At 41.4% G+C, this 21,978-nt stretch overlaps 1 long non-coding RNA gene across 1 annotated transcript in view; it reads right to left on the bottom strand.

Annotated features, from left to right (window-relative positions):
* Positions 1 to 1,103: 1,103 nt before the first annotated feature.
* Positions 1,104 to 21,978, bottom strand: part of LOC116443536 — a 43,085-nt gene continuing 22,210 nt past the window's right edge. Inside the window, exons 2-3 of the long non-coding RNA XR_004239954.1 lie at positions 5,520 to 5,583; positions 1,104 to 5,210 (exon numbers count right to left, since the gene is read on the bottom strand). This is a non-coding gene — a long non-coding RNA (uncharacterized LOC116443536). The remainder of the gene's footprint in view (positions 5,211 to 5,519; positions 5,584 to 21,978) is intronic.

The raw sequence follows: 21,978 nt of genomic DNA, 5'->3' as shown, positions 1-21,978 counted from the left end.
GAGGGGCTTTCATCTATAAATGTTCATCTATTATTTAGAAAGGAAAATGCAGTATGGAGTTTTTCTTCATATATCAGATGGTTTTCTTATCTGCAAGGGCTGAATGTAACAGTTTATAAATGGAAAAAAATAGCTTTTGAAAGGTACTGCAGTATTTTCCAAGTGACAGAATGTCTCTGAAAAAAAACACATTATGCCTCAAACATCCCCTCCCCAAAATACAAGACTGTAAATAAATAGCATTATTTCACACAAGGAAGTTATGATGTTGAACCTGCAAAGACCTCTGTTGTCTGCCTATAAACACGCTCTGTAGAAGGTCTGTCCTGGAGCTTTCCCCACCTGCTCAGACCCATGAAAGCCCTTGAGGCCTTGGCCAGACTATCCTCAGCCAGAAGCATTAGACTGTCAGTGTAGAATGCCCTACACTGATTATAATGTGATATGATGCTCTGAAAAGGTCTGATTTCCCCCTAAACCACCTGGTTACTAACTAAGCTTTCTCCCAACTCACTTTTTGGTCAGCTTAGGCTCACTCTCTTTGCTCTCTGATGCACCCAAAACTATAGAACTAAAGCCAATTTTTATGCAGGTATCCTGGGGTGACTGTATGATTCCATATTCCCTATGGTCTGCCCTATGCCAGACATTAATCCTGTGCCTTCCTGTTAAGCTGTTTCTCAGGAGAGAGGGGAGAGAAGCCAGGTGAATTCTTCAGAGAGCTTTGTGCTCAAGGACATGCACACTCCCCTGCATTCCTGCTGCTACAGAGCCGAGGAAAGCACCTTCCTGCTTTTCCCAGCTCTCAGCTCCTTTTCTCGGGAGAGAGATGGAGAGTTAAAACTCTTTGCTTTTTATCTAGCCTGCTAGTTGAGGCAAGAACTTTTCTTGGGACTGTTCTGCTCCGGTCTGGAACAACATCACTGGGAGGCCCGACACTGCAGCCCAAAGGGGCCCACTCCGAACCCGAGCTCCGGAGAGGGCAGAGCCGCACCCACAAAGGACTCTGAAATCTTCCCAGGTCTTCTCCACAGTGAAAGGTTTTATTATTTAACATTATTCATTCTTTTTGGTGCCTGAGTGCACCCTGCTTGTTAAATAAATAACTTTTTTTTCACTTTCCTCCGAGGAATTTCTTTTCCCCGAACCTGGTGGGGGAGGGGCAGCTGAAATCTGCTTTCTATCAGAGGAAGTTTCCTCCAATTTGTCTCAAACTGGGACAGCAGGTCATTCTGTCTATGTCCTGCCACCCATTACCTTATCATGTGTTACGTCTTTCTGAGGTTGCAACTTACTTACAGTGTTTATTTGCATAATTTTACATCAGAAGAGTCCCTGCTGAGATGCCCTTAACTCCACAGAACAGAGTTCCCCAAGCCTCCAGTTTCTTTATCTTCTTTGGAGGCTGAACCAGGGGTGACACCTCTATAGCTGAGCCATTTCAGATTCCTCTTCCACTTGCCCTCTGCTAAGCAGAACTCAGACGTACTGAAGGGTGGAGACCTGCATGCCCAATTCACATGGAATTTTTGCAGACCAGCCTGCTAGTGACAGATCCATCAAGCATTGCTTCTGAAGAGCAGCTCTTAGTCTTCCCTGCCAACTACTATTTGGAAGGCAGAAATTATCCAAGATATAGAAGTTTTAAGGCACATCAGGAGGCTAAAAGCACAGTGTATATATGTAACTTTTCATTTGGGGTGTAGATTTAGCAACTTTGAAGTGCCAGAGGATGTTTATTGCGTGTATTGTCTATAAAATGACATTACTAAAGCATCTTCTCTTAGAAGGCTTAGGCCTTTACAAGGCAAAGGCCAGTACACACCATCAGCAGAGGACAGCATGTTCTTTATATATCCATAAAGATTTCCAGTACACTTGTTGGTGAATTTGCCTGAACTCCATTATTATATCCAAAGACAGTAGCCAGCAGCTATTCAGAAGTGCTCAGAAAATGTGTCAGCAGTTAGCAAGTGAATTCATTTTTCTGTTCTAAAATTCTTTCAAGAACTAATAAACTACAATAACAATAGAACCTTTGACACTCTTACTCAGACCAATGTTTGGACACCTGACATGCTTGAGTGAAGTGTGATGGCATCTCTCACCAGCCCATGTCATACAGTTACACAGCATCTCCCTGCAGCTGGGAGCTACTTGGATGGACACGCTGTGCTGTAGAGGCAGGTGGAGAACTTCCCTGCAGGAATGGGATCACAGTCTCCACAGCTTTCCCCTGCCAACACCAGAACTCCAGGTGTGCAGCTGGCCCTCACTCACTGCCAGTGGGAAGTATACCTGTGAAATGATCTTCCAGATACTGAAACCTGTGGTACATTTAACTACAAGACATTGGTGGCGTAACCAGATTTATGAGGCCCCTTGAGTTACACAATGCTGACAGAAATGGTGATCCAACCTACTTTAGTCTCAACATTTTAATACCGATTATTTTGGTTACCAAAGGTTTTGCTGTGCAAGATCAGAGTGCTAATAAGTTTTAAACTCCCTAAAAATATTTTTCATGTTTCTTATGCAATGGAATGCTACAATTTTCCAAAGTCTGGTATCTCAACAGTTTTATAGACTTGAAGCTGTAACCTGCACTCAAGTGAGTGCCACTTGAGGAATAAAACTCTCTGTTGCTATTCCACCAAATTACCTGATCCTCAAGCTGTGCCACTGATTCTGGACTAAATACTGCAACTACTGTAATTCTTTATTTAGATAAAAACCGTATTTGTGGTAGATAATTACTTTTCTGTTAGATTCTGGCCCTTCTGAGGAAACAGAAAATTTTGCAAGTTAGAGAAAGTCATGAAAGAGCTAGATGAATGCAAAAAATGCATGAAAAGCAGTTTCTCTAGCCAATATCACCATACTGCTAAACAAGATAGCAACAATAAAGCCACAGCACGTACACAGCACCAGTATGTATACCTGGAAGCTTATATAAAGCAAGCATGTTCATCAGAAAAAAGCCACCTACATTTGGTTCTTGTTTTTGGTTAATTTTTGCATTGTTTAGAAGTACTTTTAGAAGTACTTGTTTAGAAGTAGTTTTAGGTGAAGCATTGTAAAATGCATTTGAGAGCAAATTATTTGCCTGTATTTCTTGCGCAACTTAAAATTTTCTAGCATTGGATGCACACAGAGAAAGAAAGAGCAGCTGCAGAACCAGAGTCACCACCATTAAAAGTAATTAAAACACAGTATTAATCTTTCACGGCAATTATTCTTTAACTGACCCCTCCACACTGTAAGAAGTGCCTAGTTAGAGCTTTCCCTCCAGCAGCAGCACTCTGACCTCACCAAGGGAAGAGAACACTCCCCATGAGACATGCCAGAAGGAGAACCAACCAAGCATGGCATCTCCCCCTTCAGACATCCAAAATTTACACAGAGCGGTCACACTTGGCCACATTCCAGGCTAACATTCCCTGCAAAGTAAAAATCCTTTGGTTATGTCAAAAAAAATCCCAGAGGGACTGTATACAACACCTAAGTCATGCAACTCAGTTGCACGTCAGGCAAATACAAGTCCACCAAATGCAACAAGTGCAAATCTCCCTTCTAAGGAAAAAAAATTATATGAAATTTATATGGCTGGCAATCCTCTCACGGCCTTTCCCACATACTTCTATGCCACACCTTTTTTACTCATTCTCAGTCCATGGTTGCATCATCTCACAGGTTAGCTCTAAGTGTCAAAGCTGGTGCTAATGTGGTGACAGCAGGAAGGACAAGGAGGGGTCAGGCTGATCTAGACCTTAATACAAGGAAAGAAACAATTTTCATCCTGTGTCTCACCAGTTTCCTACCCTGGGTTCATCTCCAGGCCCCCATATGCCATCGCATCCTTCCAGCTTCCATCCCAGTGGCTTTCAGCTCCTGCACACAGTCCAGCCCTGAGTGCCACAGAACAGTGCACCGGGACAGGAGAACCATGGTCACAATTAAACCCACTTCTGCTTAGATTTGGTATTGTTAAGCGTACAAAACATCCCCCTCTTTACAGGGCACAACTGGTGTGAAATAATATTGGCAATAATATTGGCAAGGGACATATTTCTTATATGGGACAGGCCTGGGGCTCTTGTGCTCCTTTCCACTACCTCTGGCAGGGCCAAGGAATTCAAAATGTCCCTTGTCAGGTGCAGCTGTTCTGTGTGTGCCTTTGACTAGAACTTCAGTGAAGGGACAAACGGAGCGTTCAAAAGGAGACTGTCCTCCACCCCAATTCCTCAAAGAACCCTTGCTCAAAGGGTTGTGTCCACATTAGAAGAAATATCCTTAAACTCCTGTATGTGGCAAAAATGAAAAAGGATTATCAAGCAGTGCCATGATTGCTTCTTTAATATAATTAAATTAATTTCGGGTAGTGTTGTGTAAAGTAACCCATCTGCTTAAAGGCTACATTTCATTGTGCAATTGGGCCACGTGGATGTGCACCAAGAAGTATGCAAAGTTCTACAGAATTTTAGGTTTTAGATTGCTAAATGTTTTCTAAAGAGTAACTATTTTTAACTTAATTGGTTATGTTCTTAAAATCTTTAATTGCAAAAATTAAATCAGCATCTACTTTTCTGAGAATCTGAATTCAGTGAGAGCAATCGTTCAGAAGTATTTCCTATTTTAATGGATCAGTGAAAAAATACTGAGATAAAATAACAGCATGGGGTAAGATGAGGACTAAAGCTACGCTTAGTGGTACAGTATATCTTTGGGCCAAGGCCCACAGGACAGAAAGCATAACCAGTAATCTTCATAATGAAAAATGGTCACCATCATAAGGGGATTCTTCATTAGCATCAGGCATATTCTTGTCTTTTCCAACACAATTTTCTCAGTATGAGTGAAGAAGATTACTAATGGTGTCCTGAAGTAGGGGATGGAAGGGGATGCATCAAAGGCAGTAAGAGCAAGACCTTTTTTCTGATCTTTTGAAGATTTGATGGGAGGAAAATATGGGTCCTTTGCAGGGATCCAAGTTCTGTTTGTCAACTGACTTGGTCTTTTCCGTTTCCCACTGTGCCTTAGTCAGAGCAAGAGGTGAATGGAGATGAGGCTTCCCAACAATTCTTCTGTCCAAGAACTGACATCTAAAGTCTCTCATTCCCTCCTCTACCCTCCATCACAGAACACTTCTGGCAGCAACCAGCCTTTGCAAACTCTAGCTCCCGGTCACACTGTTTGGTTTGGGACTTCAGCTGGGAAGGAAAGGCAAAGAACACAGTGTAAAAAAGTGATCCTGGGATCAGCCAACAGCCATGTGAGCGAGCTGCCACTGCCATATCCCAAGAGGCAGACACTGACAGGCTGTCACGGCTCCCAGGACATGGATGAGGAGGGAGGACAAGCTCCCTGGGGAAGGTGAAGCACAGTGGGCTGTTGGCAGTATCAGGGCATGTAAATACTTGTCATGTTTCCTGGCTTTTCTGGATGTCTACAAATTGCATAATGATATAACGAGGAAAAGGGCCATTTGTTCTAATACTGAGATATCCCATGTATCCTACCTCTTCGGAGTTTATTGCTGGGGTTTCAACACAGCCATCAGTCCTGAGGCAGAGCTAGCAGGAGCTGAAAAACACAAGGGGAGAGATTTGAAAGAATAAAATCAGTGTTGGGGAAAAAAAAAAAAGAGTACAAGTAGAGGAAAACTGAAGCACCAGGTAAGAAAAGCCCACGTCCTTTTCCCACTTTAAAATAAAGCAATTCTCCAAGGCTGATTTATTATTTTTTCTCTCTGGAAAACTGCAAGCTCTCAACAACCTTATCCATGGGGTCTCACACTGCACACACCTAATTAAAGGATATGTCATCATCCAAATTTACTGCAATATGTCAGTGGTCTGCTTGCTCCTTTTCTGTGGCACTGAAATCTCAATCTGTATTTTCCCTCCACTATTCAAAACCAATTCCACAAAACCAAACCAAACCAAATCAAACCCAAAAAGCCCCCTATCGATCATGACTGCAACCGCCAAAAAATCCACTGGACACACAAGGGCATCCAAGCTGTGCCTGCAACTTTGCCTTTCACTTAGGAGTGATCCAAGGGGTTTAGGAGCTGATGGAAAGCACAAAGTAACGTAACAGCTGCGTTTCCGACATTAGTGTTTGTATAAATACAGCATCTTTCACACTAGGTCAGAAAACAGTGTGTATTTTTATAAAAATAAATCTGTTTTCTACAGCAAGCAAACCATTAGAGAATATAAAACTCTTTAGTTTGTGTGCTTCTCACCTCCTTAAAATTTCAGAAACAACGGAAGAGCACATGCGTATGTATACACACACACATTCACACAGACACGTGTCAATTAGATGAATAATGCCAAAAAATTATTAATGCGGTATATCTGATACGCTATGAAAGAATTATTCACTTTAAAGAATAAAATAATTGCCAAAAAGAAAGCTATTTTGAGTGCATCCTGTACCAAAACACTCAACAGGGTTTGAGAGAAAAAGATAAGAGAAATTTTTATTATTCTAAAATAAGAATATAGTTACACATTTACAGTGTAGCTGAGATGCTTTGTTGCTCTTCATCTGTTTTCAGAGCTAGCTACAAAGAAGTTTCCCATAGACTACATCACATCCATGATTATAAAGATATTTAAAAATCCCAGAAAGGGACTTATCAAATTAGCCTTTGATTACACTGAACACTTTACAGATAGGTCACTACTCACTTGCATCCAGAACTTAATGCTAAAGGAAATAACTAGTGAATGGAACAGCTATTTTGTCACATGCAAAGTGCTTTATGCCTTGCAAATTGTTGGGAAAAAACAGGTAAATCCTCCAACCCCCAACCCTGTTGTAACTATAATATGATTGAATACAAGTGCTAAAACCATACTATTTCTGTATCCAATAGAGTCATAACTGAGATGCTTCTAAGTATGAACCACATGAGCAAGTTAGAAAAAAATATTTGATTCAGATAAAAGGCTGCAGCTAAAAACTTGGAAATTGCATTTCCTTGCATCTTTGTCCATACCCAAACCTTAGAAGGTGGTATGATTCAGCCTATGCTTTCACTGGGTGGATGGCCCTCACCCAATCACTGTATAAAAATGTTTATTTGTCCATTTTGAAGCTAAGATTCAAAGAGCTAGATTTCAGAGCATGACTACATTTGCAGTCATGTTATCATTACTCTTTTACTAAATACTAAAGCTATAGACCAGTATGTCTCTAATTGTGGAAAACGTTCTTAATAAATCAATCATGGTTGCATTTTAAAAATTATTTTAAGAGTGGTAAAATATTTTGCTTAATAAAATAGTCAAAACTGACTGAGATATTTATTTACGAGAACAGTCAGAACTGATTTTTTGAGAGTTAAAAAAACCCTCCAACCAAATTATGACATGTTCTTCTCAGATTAATTTCCAGCGACTGACAATTTTATGCTGTTTGCACCACATTAGTAGTTGTGTAGGCAGAAAAAGGAGGTTCATAAACAACTATGCTTTTTGGTGCTTAATAGTATTCTAACTGTGGAGTCTTTCAATTATTCCAGACCATCTTCCCCTCAATACTTTATGTGATTTTTAAAAATGTTTATTTTAGGAGCTGCTTTCTCCCAGTAAAGTTTACTATTTTGGAAACATTTCCACGTAAAACATGCTTTTGCTCTCTGCATATGTCTTACCCAAGATGGCATTTAAAATAACATTCCCAACTGGATTTCCAAGGGTCAGATGCAACTTGGCAAGGCGGAGACAATGAACTGATTATACCTTTGCGTTTGGTTTGGAGCGATTGTTTGCAGCCAGTGCAGCTGAAGAGTTAAAGCCATGTGCTGAATTTAAATCTATAAACATGAACGATGGTGCCAACTTGGCAGAGAATCCTGCATTCAAAAGGAATGGGGCTCCCTGGCTGCCCCAACAGAGGCAGCAAGGAGGAGGGGGAGCTGCTGCCTCCCCAGTCTGCACATGCGACGCCCCCGTGCCTACGCCCCCAAACAGCCCCTACTTTGCAGAAAGTCTCTTTACAACAAAACAAGAAAGGTCACAGTTTGCATTTCAATGAGCATATTAAAAGGAGATCTGGCATTATTTTATTCCTTCATAAGAAAATTCTCAGATCTCAAGCTATAGCTATAAAGACAAGTGGTTTTTGTAACTGAGTTTAAATCAGTCCAGCTCAAGCGGGGCTTACGGGTTTCAGGGTAATAGGCCTGAGCCAGCCTGGAAATAAGATGTCAGCTCCCAGCAAAACTGCAATAGTATCCTGCACAATGCTTTCAGACACACCATTTAAAATTCAAAATGCAGCTTGGAAGGAATTGAATTACAGTGGATAAATCTATATTTCATTTTAAGGACTGCAAAAGGCTATACCTTCTCTAAAACCAGAGGACAAAAAAACAAAGCTAAGGAAATGCTTTCTTTGGGAAAGACAGTCTTTTTAGTACATATTTTTAGCTTGATTGCAGGCTCTCAAAAGATCAGGCTGTTGGTGATATACCAAAGTTTTCAGGAGATATCTTTATCAGTGTACATTAAAGCTGTGTGAACGGCTTTCAACGTTCTGAATCCTAGAGGATGCCTATTCTTTGTCAGTCTGTACACAAATGAAGACCTCCACACCATCTTTGCATCTAACTAAGCAGGAAACATTTCAGGATGTAACCCAAACATACCGACATAGAAACAGAAAGCAAAAAGAGCACCCAAACCCAAACCAGAAGGGAGATTAAGCTAATGCAATGTTTTCTGTTAAAGGACAAATGTCATCTTTTATTCAGCTGGACTCTTTTTCACAGAAGAGAAAAACCCGGCAGCACTCCAGTGCAGTGGTGAGCAGTGCCCTCTCACTGCCTCCAGACGCACGGACATTTGATTTGCTGCTGATTAGTGCGGGCAAAAGAGGGGGGGAAAGCTGGCATCAAGTCACATCCTCCATCTTAGTCCCAGCTGGTACCAAGCTCCGAAGAAACAAAGCGACTTCAGACTGTGCGATCATATATTCATGACCAAGAAGAAATATAAAAACCAGCACGTTTGAATTCCTGACAACCATAGAAGAATAGTGCATTGGCATGTTGAATTTTTCCAGCCAGCCTTTGCTGACCTATAAACCTTTGTGACTGGAACAAATGCAAATAGAGCTGACTTGCCTCCCAAACTACTGAAGGGTATTCAAGCCGAGTTGTGTCTAACAGGCTAACAATAACCCACTGTCCCACCCATGCAAAACACACAGTCTGGGAAAAACAGCTTTAGAAAAGCACTTGACAGAGACATAAAGTGCAGACTATGCCAGGAAAAAAAAAGCCATCTTTCTTATCTTTTTTTATACTTCACCTAAAATTCCACAATATAATGTAATATGGAGTAAAATTATCTAGCTATTAAAAGAAGAGTGCACAGTTTCGAAAACAGGCTGGAAATTGGCAGCTGAAAAAATCAGCGACTGCACTCTCTGAGGTCCCATCAGCTTCAGCCACCAAATTTCATGCCCTAAAAGCAAACTTACAGTAAATGACAAACATAAAAAATGGTTGTGTGCTAACCAATTGCATACTAGCACTGAACTACACTACACTTCAGGAAAAGTGTATTCAGAGTAGAAGGTCTGCTCGACTACAAAAATTCCTGGCTATTTCTCTTTAAGTGATCACTATTCCTGTGTTTTTACTCAGTGAAGGGTGATAATTGACAATATTGACTACTCCAGCTTCCATACAGGCCCCAAAAAAGCTACAGGTGAGGAAGATCCAACTCATATGGTAACCCAACAAAATCTTTTCCAATCAGAGAAAGGAAACAAGGCACCACTGTAGGGCATTTACTCAGTGAAACAATTTCTTTTCATGAGGGGGCTAAAACAGGGAAGTGGGCGACTCTTTTCCCAAGTATTGCATGCCCCTGTGATTCTTGTATTTGACTGAGTACAGGTCTGTGACTGAATGGGAGCAAGCAGCCTTCCCTTGGTCCACGTTCACCAGAGGCCAGTTAAAGCAGCCTCAGTCCCTGTGCAGATGGAAAGGGCTGAACAAGAGCACAGGAATGCAGTGGCAATGTGGTGCTACCTCAGTGCTCCTGCTGTGTGTTAGGCAGGGCCACTAGGGATGGAATCTGGCCCTAGACTTCAGCCTGAGCACTTCCACCTTATCAGATAAATTTGTGCTTCCTTAATTCAGGTATTCATCCATCTAATTCCCTGAAGCTGTGGATGTAAGCAGTGAAGAAAAAGGGGCACCTCATGATGAGCACTCAGATCACCAGGTGACTGTGCTTGGAAGCCTGGGCTGAGCAAACTCCTGATCTGGTACTGAGATTTAGTCCCCAGATCTCATCTTCCTAAAGCAGAAAGAATCCAGGCCAGAGCACCAGTCCTACAAGCAGCTGCCATTAGTCTTTTCGCATTCAGCAAAATACTTGCGTGTCGAAAATTGATGGTGTGCAAATGCTTGGATTCTGAGCATGACAGATACATTTTTGAAACTTTTTCAACATCTGGCTTTTAAGAACAGAGTGTTAAGGAAAGCTGAGAAGATTTGTCTCAAGTTTCCATTAAAGAGCGTATGACATAAAACCATTTCATAAACATTCCCCCATTCCCTCATAGAAAAAGCAGAGGCAACTGGCAGCCAGAATAACTTAAAAGATACCACAAAAGGAGACACTCACATTTCTATCACCTGTGAGAAAAAGGTAAGGCAGAACCCTTGTGAGAGGCTACTGAATTTGCACAGGAAGAAGGAAGTCTCTTCTGGACCAAACGTCAATGTACGCACGCGCTGGGAGGTTTAAAGCAGAGTTCGGCTGCATGTGGAATCACTTCAGAATCACTGACTTACATGCAGTGACAGATGCAAAAGATGTACAAAATAAGTAATGTATCTGTGGAGAACTCCCAGCAACGAGCTTAAAAATCTGCCATTTTGGCATGTTTCTTATGAAAGGAGATCTGTATCCCCAACTCTCAGACATCCAGGAGATTTGGGCTTGCAGCAGCCCACAGGGTGTTTAGGCTGGAATTCATCCCATGAGTAGCAGCCGCCTCTGTTAGGAACCAAGTGTGACTTGCCTTTTGGGCTGCTTGTGCAGCCAGAAGAACAAGACACCTATCATTATAGGAGTTGTCTTCTGAGGTGACAGAAGGCATTCTCCACCTCTAGAGCCATTACAATAGGATCCTTGATGTCATTGATGACCTCAAAAGACAAGATGTAACATCCAGAGGCTGAAGCTTTCTATCCATAGTCTTGTGTTATAAAGCAAAAGCATATCCCAAAAATAAATTCCACTACGTTGAAACTGCAAATGGTGAAACAAAAGCAGCTATTTCATTGAAACTCACTGACGGTCATCTCTTCCTTGCACTTCTGCATAAATTTTATATGCTCTAATTGTATTTTGTTTTAAAATACTTTTTCAGTGGCATTGGTATTGATCCTAATTTTTCTGGATTTGCAGCATTTATAACCATTGTGGGGCTAAAGTCTGTAGAAAGACAAATATGAGAATATGAAGGGCATGCTCTTCCTTTGGTTTTTCTCAATCCATGCTTGCTAAAGGTGTTAGTGTTGCAGAGTGTCAGCAATATTCTGCCTTGTGATGAAATGAATGAAGCCAAATTACCATTATTCTACCTTAGAAACAACTAGTAGATCATTCTGCAAAAACAAAGATGTGTAAAAAGTCTCTTTTACATTTCATGTAATGCAGCAAATTTATTCTGTGGATTAAAAGGAGTTTACCTCTGAAGCGCACATTAAAATTCACAGATTTTATGGACTTGCTTCAATGTGAAAAACAACTATGCTTTTTCTGTTTTAAAAATCTTTTCCTGCTACAGTTCCAAGAACTTGAAGGGTCAGATGAGTTTCAAAAGCATTAACGTATCTAAAACTTTCATCTGATCCTTGGTAACTTTTGAAATATGGAAGCAGGCAAAGCACAGCTGAAAAGTGAGCTCCCAGCTGTGGCACTGCTCCGGTACACAGGTCTGCGGGATGTCTCACACATTTGTTAGAGGCCTTTTGGAAATGCACAGGCTCTGTTTACTCAAACCAATCAGATCTGACCCAGAAAAGCCTACCTCAGTGTCTCTTGGATCAGGGCACTGCTCCATGCACCTCCTGGCTCTCAGTTCACATCACCTCCTCCATCTAGTCATTCGTAGCACCGCTTGCTGTGGGGTAGAACATGTTTTCCCAAAAGTCTGCTCCACTGGACAGCTCCATGACTGATTAAGTAAAGCTAATAAAGTAGTGGTAGACACCACAGTTCTCTTAATTCTGTTTTGCATGTCCTTGTTCTTTTTTAAAAACACTGAAAATTCTTATTAATACCAAAGACAGGCATGACAAAGCCATTTAGTTTTTCTGACCAGTGACAAGACCAACCTGTGGGCCCACAGGAGATACTACGAACACCCAGCCAGAAGAGCATGAACTTAATGACACTTCACATGTGTGTCATGTCTTACATGAAGCTGAAGAGTGGGGAAAAAAAGGCCTTCATAGCATTTTTTTGAAACAGCAGAATTTTTCCGTGGTCCCTTTTGACCTTCTGCAAGAAGAATACCTGAGTAGGTGTCTCAGTCAATTGAACTTTAAATTCAGACTAAATGGCTATTTCAGTCCAAGCATTCCTTGATTAAGTTTCTTCATATAAGATGGGGTAATCATCAACAGTTGAGATTAGATATACTACAAAAAGGTATTAATCAGAATGCTTTGAGTGCTATGAAAACCTCAGCAAGCTAGGAAGGCCAAAGATGAGACAAATGCAAACCCAGAACTAGCAAAAGGACACTCATGTGGGGAGCTTTACACACACTGTAAGCTCAATAATGAACTCAGAAAACCACCTTTCAGGTCCACTGTCCTGAAACTCTTGGCCAGTGGTCTTCTATTTCTAGCAGGCTGTTGCTTTTTTTGAATCCCAAAGGCAGCACAGATTTTCCACCCATCGCTGTATGAAGACGGCTCAGGGTTTCCTTCTGCCACTCCCTACTGCAGCATTCTCAGGGGTGAAACTGGGCCTACAATCACGAGACCAGCAGAGGTTGCTGGTTTCCTCAGCAGCACTTCATTTTAGAAATGTTAAAGGACAGAGGCTTGAAAAAGAACATTTCTGGAGAATTACATTTGTTGTTTGCAAGGCAAGCCAAAATTGATTTGGGTAATAAAACCACACAGTTATCAAAGAAACAAATTAAAACCACAAACCTTTGGACCTCCTGACTCACAGCTACAACACTACCACCATGTCTTGGTTATACACAACAGAACAGCACTAAGACCTTAATTCAATGCCTGCCCTTGACTAAAATCAAGCACACAGGAGAACTGTCCCAAAGACCCAAACTAGGGATGCCTCTGTTCCCATTTCCCTGCTGACACTGACTCCAGCCTGGAATGGACTCTCAATCCATCAAGAGCTACCGACCCACAAAGCGCCTGCCAACTGGGAGAGCTTCTCCAGCTTTCCTGACACATGAGGAGTACAACGTGCAGCCTAACATCCTCTAGGGCTTCCAGTCCATACGTCTTTTTGCGCCTTTTAGAATTTTCTGCGCTGTGGATTTGGAAGTCTCTTTTCTTTACAAAGAAAATTATCACTGATAGACAGTTTAAGCATGTCTGATTAGTAAATGTGAGAAATCATCCCTGTTCTTGTGTTCCTGTGAGCTGGCAAATTTTCTCATTCACTCACTGTTCAGCTTTAGTTTAACTCATCCCTATTTGAACAGAAGAGCATTACTCCACTATTGGCGGTTAGGATTTTTCCTTTTGTTTCTTTCTCTCATGGAATTTTGTCCCATCTGTTGCTAAGAAACAATAACAACCACTACTCAAGAGAAACCAAAAAAATGGCCAAAGTGGGGGAAGGGTGCAGCTGGCTACTTTCTTACCTGTGGGGTTTTCTCTTTGGAAGAGCAAAGATACCGTGAGATTTTAGCTGGGGGCTGAGGGTCTGGGCTTGGCTCCTCTTGCTCTCTCACTGTCAGCATAGGAGGAAGACAGTGAGCTGTTGCTCACTGTGAGGAGAATTCGCTGCCACCGCCAGAACCCAGCCCTGTACTGCTTCTTCCTTACTGTGGGTGAGCCTTCGCTCATAACAGCAGCCATTGGACCTTATTAACACCCTACCTCACTAGAAAGGACTCTCACCATCTACTGGGCTGCCTCAGGGGAAAACCCGGGGCCCCGACCCCCTCCGAGGGAGCCTTTCCCGGCCGTGCTCGGGAGCCAGGCTGCTGCTGCCCAGCCCCACCGCTCCTCTGCCACTGCTCCAGGTTTTTTGCTACACGGTAACCCTGCACCTCCTGCCTGCCGGGACACCCTGCAGCTCCTGCTACAGCTGTGGAGTTTCTGATACATTTCATTTGCTCGTCCCTGCCATCCCAGCCACCGCTCCAAGGTTCCTGCTGCAGCCCATTGTCACCACCCAGCCCGCCCGCCATTACCACGTGAGGGAGACACAACTGAACTCGCTCCGGAGCGCCCCTGCAGCCGCGGGGGAACCACCGCACCGGCCCTGCCCGGCCGGGAGCCACCAGCGCCCCTGCCGGCTGTGAGCGGAACTGCACCCGAGGGGAAAGGGCCTGCGGCCGAGAGAGGGCTGTCACTGGGTTTGTGGTTCTGTTTGTTTGCCTTGTTACACATATACACACTGTTATTCCTTTTCCCATATCTTTGCCTGAAAGCCCCTTAATTTCAAAATTATAATAATTTGGAGGGAAGGGAGTCATATGTCATATTTTTCCATTCCAAGAGAGGTTCCCGCCTTCCTTGGCAGACACCCGTTTTTCAAACCAAGACACCTACATTGGAACAAAAAGAGTAAATCTTGTCTGCAACACAGTATTTTGTTCAGGAATAAAAAGTTCAAATTATAAATAATTCAAGATTTGAATTCTGCATCTAATTCTATGCAGAAAGTCTTGTTTAGGTGAGGTGTAAAGAGCAAGTAAAATAAATAAACAAGGACTGCAGATAAGATTTCATCCAAACTCAACCTCAGAAATTGCTTAGAATTTGGAGAGTGCTTTGTTATCACTAAGGTGGTTGGGTTTCATTCCCCAATCTAAAAACTGAAGGTTATTTGTAGGAGTCCATTCTGGAGAGGGGCCACCCCTCACATAAACCTGCGCGCACTTGGTAAATCTCTTGTATAAAAGGGACAACCCATATTGACACTGCATTTCTCAGAATATTGTAAGAAAGAACCTGATAGAAGTATAAGTGACTAGTAAATTTTAAAAGAGACAGTAAGAGAAGGTATTCTTTCAGGAGGAGTGCCATGGAAGGGTTTTGCTGAAGGATTTGGGGTGTGAAGGCATTTTGGAGCAAGCAGTGTTGGTGAAGTTCTGTCAGATCGAGTCACACATGGTTATAAATATAAAAGCATGGATCTCTATTAAAACATAGATGTTTATCAGGTACAGCAAACTTAAAAGCAGTAATTTCCCATTAATTTAAACAGCAAAACGTAGGGGGGAAAAATAAATTTTAATGCTTCTGATGAGATCATCAAAATTTATACCTTTGATAGTTCTAACGTTGTAGTAAAAATCTTGGGTTTGACTTCTTTTTGTTTTGCATTCGATGCAACCTCTGTGTCTTTTGCTGTGTCACAGTGTTTTCTTTGAAGAAAAGTTAAACTGGCTAATTTTTTAGTTTAGTTTAGTTCACTAATTTCCAGGAAAGTCTTTTCTCAGTTACAGTTGCTAATATTTTTCTAAGAACATATTTATTCTTCATAGTATTATACACAGCATTTCCCTTGGGCCGTTTGTCCTTATTTTGTAAGGCAAAGGGGACAATATAAGTCTTTGGAAAAATGAATTGCTGCATCTCCCCAGGACAACTGTACAGCTCTTATCTCCAACCCAACAGCATGGGCAACAGCACAGAAATCCTGCACTGCTTCCATCAGATCACAGGCGATCTAAAGCATCTTCCTCCAGACTGCACTTTCTTCTGTGCCAAATGTAATATAAGCACCCTTCATTAGTCAGCCCAAAGGTCAATTTTGGGAAAGGTGCTGCCATGCAGACTTGTGAGTGCTGGAGCCAGGACTGTCACAAGCCCCAGACCCATTACAGTAAGGTACTAAACTGTGTTTAGCTATTCATACTACACTGGTGCCACCAGTTCCTACTTGAATCACATAACAGTGGGAGAGCAGATACTCAAATGGTTTATGGAGAAAGCTAATGGATCTTGAGGAATAGTGCGTTCTCCTTATTACAGGGGCATTGGTTCAAGCTTTCCTGTTGGCTTCAATGAAAGTAGGATTCAGCCTCTTAATTTCTGGCCTCTGCTGTAAATCGTGAATTATATATCAGAGCTTTAGGAACCTGAAGTAAATGTTAAGAGATTTGCACAATTAGCATGAGACTCATTTGTATGTGACTAGGGAGACAAGTCTTTTTGACTCATTCAATTAATTTGTTTCTTGTGTTCTGATGCTTTCTCCAATATTCCCATAAGTAAGTTCAAGACTGAGGTAAAAGACTCTTATTTTTAGAAGCATGGTTAAACCCTGTGTAAGCAGCACCACTGTCTGTCACAGCACAAAGTGGGAAGTACACAAGGTTATATGCCGAGTTGTACAAAAAGGTTGCCTGGCCAAACCATTTGGAATGGATCATTAGGAAGTCTCCAAACGCTGCACTGAACAGCCAAGCAACACAATCCCCCCGATTGTTCTGCACGAGGCAGTGTGAGCCTGCCTGTGCGGTGGGGGCAGTTCCCACGCCTGCCCTGGGCTGTGGTAAATCACCTCCATCGTTCCATGTCCCTGAGCTCAGGCTCTGTCACCGTGTGCTCAGGACACCCCGACAGCAGGGGGGGCGTGCATTTCATATGCCTCATTGCCCTGGCAGAGGTGCCTATTAATAAAATACTGGAAATTAGCCTCACATTTAAGAGAAGCATTTTCACTTCCAGCCTGTTCACTCACAGATGACAAGACAGAATAAACAAAAATTACTTTTTCTGAGATTGTGGCAGACCACACTAGAAACAACTGAATCAGGAGAAAAGTAAAAGAATTCTCATCTTGTCCCAAATCAAACCCCTGAGTAAATATATGGAGTTACATCCTTACTTATTCCAAGAATCAATTTATTTAGTTATTGCCAACACTGGGAAGAGCATAAAAAATACACACATACTCCAGACAATCTTCTTGATTGTTTTATATATTTAGACTTCCAGACATTCATACTTTTATTTAGTCCCAAAATGACTCTACCTACATAACTATTTTTTAGAGGCAACTAAAATATTGGTATGCCCTTGCTGTAGACAATCTTCTGGATGGTTTTAACTACTGACTTCTTCTATGTGCCTTTTAACTTAACATTTCTGTACACTGCACTAAGACCATTTTAAAAAAGACATTAGCTATACTGAGAACTACAGGAATGATCAGAAAGCTTCTACATTAAACACTCCAGTACCCTCAAAAACTACAGGAGTCTCAAAACTCATTCTACATTGATGTGAACATGTTTTCTTCAACAACTTTCTGTTGTGGAAAGTTTATTCATCCTTTCCTTGCTTATTTTTTGTGTAACACAATAGCAACAGAACCTTGCCTTCTCTCTGCGGCCTGATTGTCTTAGTTCAATTCTCCATTCTTCTTTTTATGGGGCGATTTCATGCTACTACATTTACGTTTTCTTGTGTTTTCATTTCTAGCACAAATATATAAAACACATGGATATATAAGAATTCATAGTTGTGCTTCAGGAGCATTGTAACGGGCTTTGAAGGAGACTGAGTTTCTATATCTGAACTGATTGCACCTGGATATTGGGTCCATGTGTGCTGGAAAGAGGTTTCTAGACATAATCCTTCTCACTTATCCAGACTATGTATCAGGCACCCGGATAACAACAGCTTAATAGTGAAAAAACATAGAAAAAAAAAGTCCTGTTCACTCTGAAAGAGCATTTAGAATAAACCACCACAACATTCTACCCTTCCTTCCTAGCAGGTCCTTGTGTTAGAATGCTCATGGTATTCATCTGAGGGAAAGAAAGATGGGTAACTGTACCTCATATGAGAATATGACAATATGTGCGTCACAGGGCAAATACAATTTCATTGTATTCTATTCATGAATTACAGGTTCAATCTGAAGGCATTGTAGTAGCCCTATGTTATACACACACACACACATACATATAAATAAAATACGCTACTTGTGAGCTTTATTCTTTGGTCTAAACCAGATGAAAATAAACAACACAAACAAGGTAAATGTCTAACATCCTTCTACAGTGCAATTTCTTACAGCAAAACCCAGCATTAATTTATGCTAGAAATATTTCTATCTGCCCCTTTTTAGAAACATGGAATGCACTTTAGTATCTCAATGCTCTTTTTGTCAGGCCATGCTCCCTTGGGTAGGAGGGGCTGTTTCCCAACACCAGAACAGACAACTCAAGAATTTGGAGCTCTACACTCTTAAGTGGAATAGACATTGCCAAGCCCTTTAGGGTCACATTTTTTGAAGGAGATCATCTTTCTTAGGGCCTACTTTGCAAAGCACCCAGCTCTCACACACACAGAGTGGCCGAAGTCCTAAAACACTGAGCTTCTGGGTGTTGATCTGTTTTGCAACTCTTGCTCCAGCTCCAGATTTTGAATACTGTAGATACTGACCTCTTGGTTTTTTGGCTTTAGCATACAAACACCATCAAACTTCAGAAAGCTGTAATGTAGGTGAGGGCAAATCATGTGGGACTAAACACTCTGGTGGAAAAAAACTGCGGAAGTTTTTTTCTCTTGGTGAGCTGGAGTATCAAGAGCCCAGCTGTTACCATCAGATGAGCAGGCATCCTGATTTATTTACAGAACATGATACATCACAACGAAAGACACAGACCAATGTGCTACACAAACTGTTTTTGTAGTGGCAGAAATAATTCACTAGTTTTGTAAATCCTCCAAGGACAACTTCTGCCTTGCCTGATACAGAGGGGAATGTTAGAGAATTAACTCTAACAGCAGCTGCCTTAGCCATGTATTTCTTTGCCTTTATTACTCTCATACTGTGGAATTGCAGTACTTTTTTCATAAGTCAGAAAGCAGATTTCAAGGATCTGTATTAATCTGCGGTTTCTGTTACAGTTTTTATAAGCAACCACAACAAACACCTGCACTATACTTAAGTAACATGCATTAAGGGGTTTACCAGACTGTCCTTGGAACTTAATGAAATTTGGTTTGACTTGGAGAAAAAATCTCACAACTTGAACACTTGTAACATTTAAAATGCTTTGCAAAAGAGACCATCAAAGGCCAAAACCATTTGATGTATGGTGAGTTATCTCGTACTTATATGGAATTTGTGTTCAGGTCAATAAGAAAGCATAAGAAAATGTATATAGTACAAGTACTGATGGGGTCTTGGGAAAACAAAGATGTAGTCTTATGAGAAAGACAAGTTTTTCATATTTATTCCTCTGAAACTGCCTCTTGTAAAATAATTCAGATACAAACCAAAAGGTATCAAAATTCATTTGGCACAGTATATGTACACTAGTGTTTATATCCCAATATGTGTGGGATAGAACTAGATAGAACTAGAGTTGAGCAGCCACTTCTTAAATATCCTTACCTGAGCGTCCCTTTGCTTCACTTACACTTTTTGGGTTTTCCCCCTGGTTTTAAAATGTGGACATCTGAGGAAGGGGGAAAACATTGTTTCATATTATCTTCAATGAAACGTTAGTTTGATCAAAGTTTGCTAAATAAAATGACAAGATTGTTACTTCTCCAGAGGCAGTTCCATTCCCACAGATCATCTTCCTGCCGCCCTTGTGCCATATGACTGGAATTTCAAGGTAGAGAGACTTCAGACTGTTTTACTGTCTGAACTTTGGGACCGCTTCCTTGCATTTCTAAAGAGTTCCATAGGCCAAAATCCTCTGCTGAGTAGCACAACAAAAGCTGCTACAAGACAGACACAAGAAACTTACTCATTCCTGCTGCCTTAGTATAAAACTCCACATACAACTGACTTCTTAGTTAAGGCATTTAGGAAAACAATTGTTGGGGTTCCTCCCCCCTGCCATGGGGTCCTGGGAGAGGGGACCCTGGGGTAGAGGCATGGCCTAGGCACGGGGTCTCCCTGCTCCCTGGTCACATGTACCCTAATCCCGTTCCCCATTGGTTGTTTTGTGTTCCCCTGCATGGAGAAGGACCCAGCTGGTCCCGTGATGAGCAGTTCTTCGGTAGTCCCCCGGCCATGCGGCTGGGGAATAAAGATCTCTGAAACTTCTATCAAGAATCGTTCCCTATTTCTTTCCATGGGCCTTGCTGCCTAATGCATGTTGCAGGAGACCCCACTGCAACAAACAATCACCCTCTGCACTGGATTGACATCCATATAACTGTTATTAATTTTTTATCCCTTTACTTTCAATTAAGTGGCTAAAAAAACTGCCTTCATGAAAAATGTTATGCATATTTATAATCCCGTGTATTTATAAACCTTTTTCATTGCTCTTTGTACTTAAGAATGGAAGAGATGTAATTTGTACACCAAGTTCTATCCACACACTAAATACCCTACAGAAGTCACGTAGAATGGAAATGCTGTGGTAGAACAGCTTTATCTCTACCCTGCTAACCGTGAGGCCTCAAAACTGTGAAGCCCAGAGCAATATAGGTCATCAGAACTTAATGCAAATAAAACACTAACACCACACCTGACATCATTGTATCTTCTGCATATACACTGAAAATACCATAAGCTTTGTTATTTTTCCTCTCTTACACTGTGGTATGTCCTTCTCTAAAACCTCAGAAGTGAAATGAGAACAGAAACACTATATTAAAAAATTGCTAACTATAACCCAGTATAGCTTTTTTTAATGTGCAAAACTCATGATTTGAAGACTGTTCTCTGGACAGTAACTGGTAACAAGTGCCATGCGCCCCAAAAACTGGTACTCTCCCCTCTCCAGCAGGAGACTTGTTTCATGCAGAACTTACAACATGTCACTGTGCCACTGACTGTTGTGGACTCCTGGGCATTGGGCCAAAATAGTTTGGGGGAGAAATTCCACATATGCAAAGGGGGGAAAAAATGAAATCGCTCCCTGGCAGAGACATATATATGTGTGTGTGTTTCGTTAAGAGTAGCTTTAAGCTACAAGAAGAGATTATGAGAGTTCTTTCAGAGATTATGTATTGATGAACCAGCTGCACAGTCCATGGCAAGAAATAACCACAATTATGGTTTATTTGTGGATATTGGTGTGCACATGCATACATGAGGACACCACATGCCCACACATCAGAATAAACTGGCATTGCAGAACTACTGAAAAAATGGGATGATCCTGTTACTATAGCTAAAGAAATACGTGTTCCCTTCTCCTGCCAGTGAAACCTTGCCTTGGGGACAAAGCCTGATAATATTCAGTGAGTGTTATCCTCCAAAGGCCTTAGCCAGACATCACCAAATTATATTTCTTAATTAACTCCTACCATCTCCATGCCCATACCATCTACTTTCACACAGGACCGAGTGAACTGGTCAGCCAAACCTGGTGAGTTTCTTCTCCTGTACACATAAGAGGAAGATTCGGGCAAAATCATGACCACTAGGGAATACCATGGGAATTTGCCATACGCACCTCTATTAATCACAAAACTCAGGCAAGCAGTGAAAGGGATAAAAAGATGGAAAAGTTTTAAAGCTGTGATGATCCTTTTTCCTGTTTATGCAGTACCTAGCACAATAAAATAATGCCTCCTTATCAGTATGACAAACACAGAAATAGCTCTAAAATCCCCTCTGGACTAAGATGGAAAGTTGTGCTTCTGCACAATAGGCTGTACTGTTGTGGGAGTAGTAAAACCAGAATACATGGAACAAGAAGAATGGTTTTCTTTCCAAGTTTTATTCAGAAACGCTTAAATTAGAAAAATGGAAGGGAAATGGAAGGGATAGTTTTGAGAATCAATTT

This window comes from Corvus moneduloides, chromosome 4, assembly GCF_009650955.1.
Source record: "Corvus moneduloides isolate bCorMon1 chromosome 4, bCorMon1.pri, whole genome shotgun sequence".
Lineage (NCBI taxonomy): Eukaryota > Metazoa > Chordata > Aves > Passeriformes > Corvidae > Corvus > Corvus moneduloides.
The sequence above is the reverse complement of the archived record's forward strand: the minus strand, read 5'-3'. Positions and strand labels throughout refer to the sequence as shown.